General features: G+C 57.7%; 2 protein-coding genes across 5 annotated transcripts in view; both read right to left on the reverse strand.

Moving 5' to 3' along the window:
* Positions 1–7,880, reverse strand: part of LOC113202324 (14-3-3 protein zeta) — a 175,135-nt gene that overhangs the window by 48,447 nt on the left and 118,808 nt on the right. The gene's annotated exons all lie outside the window — the stretch shown is intronic.
* The window catches only part of LOC113202274 (sodium-dependent transporter bedraggled), a 48,814-nt gene that overhangs the window by 9,220 nt on the left and 31,714 nt on the right, over positions 1–7,880 (reverse strand). The window lies entirely within an intron of this gene.

Raw genomic sequence — 7,880 nt, forward strand, 5'->3', positions numbered from 1 at the left:
CCCGCCCCACCGCGCCCAGCTCCGGTCATTATGTTACTGCCCCGCGGCCCCGCCACCCTGGACTAGACGATCCCAAGTTTTAAACAGACGTCGATAGAGGACCGAGCCCGCCCAGGTGAACGCCACCGCCGCCGTGGTGGAGGCATGCACGCTCGATGCACAGCCAGTGTCGACAGTCGTCACTTCCGCGCAGCGAAATCCGAGTTTCTTTACGAGTCTCCTTGCCGCCGTGGGTTAGGTGCCCCCTCCCCTCTCTCCAGTCTGTATCTGGGCAGTGGCGGTAGCGCGGTAGCGTCACCATGGCGACCGGAGCCCACAACAAGCCGTAGCGGCTGGCGCGCACGCACAGAGGCGGGGGTGGGAGGGGGTGAGGGTGAGGGGGGCGGCCCGGCCCCGGCCCGGCCGCGAGCAACCCTTTCCGCCCCACCTCGCTGTTCGCACACCGCGTACGCAGCGTGCGGAGTGCCCCGGGCACGACACAGCCACCGGCCCACCCCACGCTGCTGCACTCTGGCGCTGCTGCACTCTGCTGCTCACGCTCATCCGCGAGTCACACAAATGCGAGCGCAGCGGGTCCGTCTCCCAGGTCGCGCTGGGTCCCCGCCGGTGCGTGGGAGAGCCGGGCGGAACTGGGTCGCCCCCCCTGTCTGTCTGAGTCCCCTCGAGACGTCTTGGGGGGGGGGGGGCTGGCGTCGAGGTAAATAATAAGCGTGCAACTCCTAACGGTAAAAAAAAAGTCTAACTTTGTGAGAAACAGGAGAAAAAACTGTGAAACCTTTAGATTGAGAAAATTGCTTCAGATTTGAGAATATTTTTATCAATAAGGGGGAGATTCCCACGTTTCATTAGAAGACTTACTCAAGATCTGAGGCGTTTTCTTCAAAATAGAAGATCCTCAAAGTTTTCACTTTTTTCTAAAGGAAATGGCGTGCATGACAAGCAGTGGTGAGGCGAAAATTCACCTTTCCCACAAAAATCTACTCGACGATTTTTTGGCAACCGAGGCTTTTAAGAATGCCTGATAATCCATTTCGCTCGCTTTAAATGGCAAGAACAATTGTTTTACAATGCACGATGCGTCTGTGCAAAATGAAAATTTGTCCAGGTGGTGATACAAATAATCTGTTGCTACTCGGGATTCAAAATGGCACCATACAAAAGATACACACACACACACATAGAGAAAAACAAAAATGTCCCCCGCCACATAGAGTGCAGATACAGCTTCACAATGATGCGCAAAAGAACAGGTCCAGCAGCATCAACCATTCGCCCCAGTAAACGATCTCATCCTCGCCAATTTCTTTACAATGTGGTCGAATTCTTCAATTGCCTTCATGGTTAATCTTGCTAATGCGGTTCAGCTTTGTCATCCGGGACAATGCCTTTCCTCCCCCACCCCTCCGGACCTCTTCCCGGCGCGCCCCGCTCACTGCCCGCGTCACGGCCAAGGCTGCGAGCTGCCAATTCTGTTCGGCAGTTTGGCGGCGCGGATTCAGATTTGTATTCCTGCTGCCACCACGGCTCCGGATTCAGGTTCTTCCTGCGCCGAGCGTCGCTAATAATAGCTTCGTCGGGGCGACTTGAACGCGGGGATCGAAAAACATCAATTTTAACAAATAAAATAAGGACACACATTAGTTTATTCATGCACTGTGTCTTCCTGAATGTTATTTTTACGTTGTTCACTTCACACCTTTCCACAGTGGCAAACCTGGGGACCTTGCCAGTGCCTAGGAGCAGGAAAGATTCGAACTCGCGCGAGAGCATCCGACAACAAGAAGCGCAAGGCCGGTCGGAAAGTGAACCCGTTGTGAACCGACACGTGACAGTTTGGAAAGGGTCCCGTCCTTACTCCATTGTTTAGAGTGCCAAAGTCAGCGGCGAGCAGCAAAGGGAGAAAGGGAATAGGGATCGGGAGGGCAATCCGTCCGGTGCCGAAGTGTCTGCCCGCCCCGCCCCGCCTCGGCAAGAAGAACCGTCACAATGGAGTGCTCCACTTGCGCTTCGCGCTTCGATGAAAAGAAAATAACTTTCGCTTCGGCTGAGGAGCGCCCCGCCCATCCCCGCCCCGCCTCGCCCTGACCCCCGTCACTCGCGACACACAACCTCGCCGCTCGCGCTGCGGCGCCCTGGCCCCAGGCGTGCGTACGCACAAACCGACACAATCACACACAGGAAAAATGGAGATTATAAATGCCCACACAATCTTTTGTGGCAAATTGTGAGTGTGTCACACCTTGGCCTGAGTGTTGAGGTTCAACTCGAGGTTCCGGCTGATGCTTAGACTCGTCCGAGGGGTGGGCGACTTGAATTTTTCGTGTACACAGGAGTACGGAGTACACGGAGTACACGGAGTACAGTCGGAGAACACTGAGTATTGCCGGTCGGAGCGCGCAGAGTACACCTGGAGTACACCCGGAGTACAGTCGGAGTACGCGGAGAACTTGCGACAAAAACAGCCGGAGTACACGGAGTACAGTCGGAGTACAATCGGAGAACACCTGGAGTACATTTTGGCTTGTACACAGGAGCCGCCCAGTCGTCCACCCCTCGAGACTCGTCTACTTTCCTCGGAAGGTCTCACCCTCATCAAGGCCAACACTTAGCGCCTGGTAGGTATGCAGCCCAACGGCCCAGCACACAGCCGTGCGCAGCCGTTGCCTACCTACTAGGCGAGCGGACTAACGCCTAGTGGGTATGCCAGCCCAGGGCCCAGCACACAGCCGTGCGCAGACGTTGCCTACCTGCCAGGAGGTAGCGCTGCGTTACGCATGCCTGCCTTCCCGACCTTACCGGTCGAGTTTCATTTTTAAATGAAACTTCCTTAAAAGGAAAATCAATCATCCAATTGGCCTCTACACGACACAAAGTTCCCAGTTCCCCCTTACTCGCGCGACGGCGGGTGTTCTCTGCCGTTGCTCAGAGGCACACATCTCGCTGCCAGCCCGGTGGGTGGGTCGATACTGGACACTGGCCGGCGGCGGCGGCCTATGATGGTGACGACTGAGCGATCGCCTCGCACCCCAGCCCAGCCCTTCGATTAGCGCCCCTCTCTGTGAGCGACTGGAAACCATACATTGTGACTGCGCTCTCTGGAAGAAAGCAGGAATTGGCATCGGTTTCCAATTCTGTCCCTTGTTATTCCAGCTAATGATGGGAGGCACTACATCGCGTGATCACAGATGTGCTCAGCTGGTTTTTACCGATAGAATTAAACCAATAATTACTTGGAGCGGTACAGAAATAGAAGATGATAAAGGGCGTGTGCGTGTCCACAAACCCCCCTAACCCCGCGGCGGGGTCCAACCTTTGCCGTTTCGGTGCCGGGCCGCGACGGGCTGACGCCGGGGGCAGCACAACACGCATCAGCAGGAATATGGGAAGCGGCCGCGTCAGCACTCGCTGAGCCTTGCGGACCGACCGACTGCGATAGTTCATTCACCGGGGAGTCATGCAACGCGCCTCTGGAGGAGAGCGAGCAAGCGCACGGCGGACAATGTGCAGCCGTCGGAGCAGCAAAGATCTGAAAAGGTACAGTCATCCCGCCGCCATCTCAATGAAATACGCGCGAGCAAGAGGCCTGGTGCTCAGGACAATTGCAATTTCAACTTGAACGAGAACGATCGGTTCCCCAAATTTATACAGGGTTGGTGATCCGCGCCGTGGTTTTTTCTGCTTATACTGTACAGGATTCGTGCGTGCGGACGGGTTGCATAGTCGCACGGGGCCATAAGGCGCCATGGCAAACGACGATAGGCAAGCCCGCCCGCACGCGTGAATCCGGTACAGTATAAGCAGAAAAAAACCACGGCGCGGATCACCCACCCTGTATGTGTGTAGGCTGTCCTCAGTGCATTGCCCCGAGCGCTGGCAGGGCGCCAATTCTGGATATCGTACCGACGAAAACAAAAATTATCCTGCGGGTTTATTGACATTTTTGAAAGGCGACCCGCGCGCGATTCCAGGACGGTAAAGTAGTGGACGCTGACGTCATATCGCGAGGCGGGGACTCCTGGTGACCTTGCGGAGGCCGCGAGTGCGCGGAGGTGTGTGTGCGAGTCCAAGAGGGGGGCCAGGAGGTGGTAAACCTCAACACGCTCAAACCGAACCTACACCCAGAAAACAGTGTTCTCGGTGTTGTTATGGAAATATGAGATCGTGGCTAAATGAAGATCGATAAGAATGCACACGGGCGTGATTGCCTCTTGAAACTTTAAAAAAAAAAACAGTTTGAGATACAGCGTCATCACAACTCAGGTGGAGCAATAAGTGATGGATGCGAGAAATCAGGGAAGAGCGTGCGGTCGCCAAGCCGCGCGCCTGGCTGGCCCGAGCGACATGTGATAAGTATTCCGATTGCAGCGTCGCTCCGCCCCGCCCATGCAGACCCGGAACACGCGCGCGCCGGTGCGCGAGTACGCACCTGCCCGCGAATGGCGTGCGCAGGCGTGCGCGTGTCGAGTGACGTCACGGCTGCGTGGCACGCTGCCCGGGCGACAGACGGCAGGGGCGCGGCGGCGGGCGCGCCAATTTTTTAAAAATATATGGTCGACGCGCGCGACGCGGCGGCGACGCGACGTGACGCGCACGCACTGCAGACAATGGTCAGCGCGTCAGCGTCATCGGCCATCGGCGCGTCAGCAGGACATCGTCGTGGAGCAGCTCAGCCGGGCTCAGCCGGGCTCAGCCGGGGCTCAGCAGCCCGCTGACGCGATCACTTGATCGCCTTTACACGACAAGGGGACACCTCCGAACGTAGAGTGCAGCCGCCTTCAACGATAGGGGTCACAACGAATAAGCCGATTTGAGATTTTCGCGCCCGTTCCTGACTAAATAAATGGAAAGCACTACTTGGTTGCGTCACGTGTGGTCGCTGCCGCCCGGCCCCTGCCGGGCCCCCTGCGGCCCCGGCGGCCTTGCGGATCACCTAGCAGCCATTACACTACAGTGACGCATTGGCGAGGTCATGAAGCCCGCCCTAGAGAGTGAGTGTCTGCGCGCCACTGCTGCTGGCCGGCTGCAGCGGGTGTGTTTCTTCCTGATATATAAGTCAATCAAGGGAATCGACTAAACTGTTTGCGGCATCAGCAGCAGCAGCAGCAGTCGGCTTCCTGCAACACCCTGCTCGCTTTGAGATACTGCACCAGAGAAGTGCGCGTGCACTTGGGTCGCCGCCAGCAGCAGCATGAGGACGGGGCGTTGGACGCGGAGGTGTCGCGGAGCTATGGGCCAGGACGCGAGCAGCCCCCCCTGGTCCCCGGGAAGGCGTCGATGCGCGGTGCTCAGGCCAGCAAGAGGTCAAGAGCCCCCCCGGGCACGAAGCGTAACGGTCCAGCGCGTTCGGACGGCTGTACTGCACCGCACCGCTCAGCACGGCCGAGCGAGTCGCAAATAGGCAACCCGGCCGCACGCGCGCAGGTGGTGCAGGTGCAACGTACCTACGGAAGAGTAACAGGGCAAAAGCTGCGCCTGGTACATCGAGTATAACGTGGCCACACGCGCAGTTTTACGTGGATAAATAGCGTTAGGTCGTTATGACCCTCAATGAAGTTGAAGTTAAACTTTAACTGTTAAAGTGATGTAGGACCATCCGCAACATCGCCGGCGGGCACACAAACTGGTGCAGCTCGCCGCCTGGCGCGCTGCCGCTGCTGCTGCGGGTGCAGCGAGCGCACATTAACGTCGAGATGCAGCAGCAGGTGCGCCAGGTGCACGAGGAAGTCGTTCGCCAAGGCAGCGGCGGCGCACACACACACACACACACACAGCTAGGTCTGTTTGCGGGTAGTCAGTCATTACCGGCTGGGCTCGCGGGCCCGCCCTTGGGCCAAGTCCCCCCTCCCCCTTTTCCTTTCCCCTCGGGCACCGCGGGCCCCTGGCCGTGACCATGTAGGTCGTGCTGGACACAAGTGGACGGCCCACAGCCCGGAGCGGGCCGGCGCGAGGGCTAGCGGAGGCATGGCGGAGCCCAGCCCTCCCAGCCCAGCAGCTCCTCGACGGCCTGTCGCTGCGAGTCATGCAGACGAACGGCGCCTGTCGGGAGGCGCAACAGAAAGTGCGACAAAGTTTGCTTGTTTCTGACGATTTTTGCGACCGCAGTTGGTCTGACCAACAGGTACCGCGGGTGCGGCTTCTTGCATGTACCTCAGGTCCGGCCTACGGGTCCCGCAGATATACGTCTGTACGTCTGCCAGGTCCCTCACGTCCCGCCTACAGGTTCCGTAGGCGCGGGTTGCAGGTCCTTCAGGTTCGGCCTACGGGTCCTGCAGATGCGGCTTGCAGGTCCCTCACGTTCCGCGAACAGACGAGTCTACAGGTTCCGCGGGATGCGGGGGCGCCTGGCTGGCGCGTGCCTCGCCGTGCTGTACCGTTTGAATGAAGTTTTCTCACGCACCAGATCTGGTCGTTTGGAGGTGGGAAGAATGACTTGCCTCTTAAAATCGGACGTGGCGCTATGGGAAAGTTTAGGAATCCGGTTTACAAAAACCCACAAGTTTAGAAACGATAAACTGCAAAGGGATAATCTCGAAGGGACCACCGCTTTCTTTTAGGTTGTACACACGATCGCATGAAGTGCGGGATTACGGAGGACTTTTAGAATATAGCTTGGCATTTAAGAATGTTTCACGCTTTAACCTGGCGGTAGATTATGTCTGATTTAATGTGTAAGTCGTGTTTCAGCAAGCGGATTGCACAAGACTTTGTCGGATTTCACGATATTTCGACGGATTTTACATGTCATTTAAGAGGATTTTAAGCTACAATGTTGTGGCAGATTACGCCATGGTTTCATGATTGCATGATTGCAGGTGTGAATCTCAAATGGAGATTCTATGTCCACCAACATTCAATGCTCCGATGCAAAACTGTTTCAAACAATGGGTTCATTCATTCCAAGTACCAAGCGTAACTTTGCCGACTATTAATTTTCTTTCTTTTTTTTTTTCTAAATGCCGCACTGTACTGTAGCGCCGTTTTGCGCGTGGCGGGTTCCAATTTCCCGGCACACGGCTGTTGTTGTGCGCGACACCCCGCGGTCGCGGAGGAATGTCTTCCCCATTGATGAGCCGGGGCGCAGCCGGGCCACACAGCACACCCTTCCGGCCGCACCGCCGTATCGCGGCCAGATCATCAGCGCAGATGGGCAGGGGCGCCCCATGACCACCGGCCCAGCAGCCGGCCGGCCCCGGCCCCGGGCCCCAAGCCCCGGTGAGCGGATGCACAGCAGCACAGCACTTTAAGCCAGAGCCACGGCCTCGGCGAGCGGGTGCCCGGCACTTCCAGCGCCTCGGCCTCAGTTTGGCGGAGATGCCACCGAGAGCTGCATCCTGATAGTCCCCATGTGCACCCAGTTAAAATTTTTGCACGTTTTAGTGGTAATTAAACTTTGAAGAGTCGACTCATTTCGGATACGTCACCTAGGGGCGCGAACATGTAACACATACGTGCAGAAGTTCCGTTCTGTGCGTAGTGCGGGTGCAGCAGCTATGAAGGGTACCTGTTCAACTCCGGGGTGAATGCGCACGGCCCTCGGGGACGTCCAGCTGAAGGTTTATCAAACTAACTTCTTTGTCACACGAACACACAAACACACGGACACAACGGAGTATATCGTTCGCGATTTCTTCGTTCTCGTCGCGGATGTGGGATGTGGCCCTCCTGGAGGCTGGCCAGCCGGACTGGAGGCTGCAGGACGCCTAGCGCGGTCGGCTAGGGCTCCCGAACTCTCCCCCGGCTCCGGGCTCTCGTCGAGGTGCTCCGGGCTCCGCCGCGCCCGCCGCGGTGCGTCCGTATAGCGAGGCGGAGCTGCGCTCACTGGCGCACGGCGGGCGGGGCGGGCCGCGGCGGGCTCGGCGTGGCTACTGCCCCCCGGCGAC

This window comes from Frankliniella occidentalis, unplaced genomic scaffold (genome assembly GCF_000697945.3).
Source record: "Frankliniella occidentalis isolate FOCC.00 unplaced genomic scaffold, Focc_3.1 Scaffold155, whole genome shotgun sequence".
In the NCBI taxonomy this organism is placed as follows: domain Eukaryota; kingdom Metazoa; phylum Arthropoda; class Insecta; order Thysanoptera; family Thripidae; genus Frankliniella; species Frankliniella occidentalis.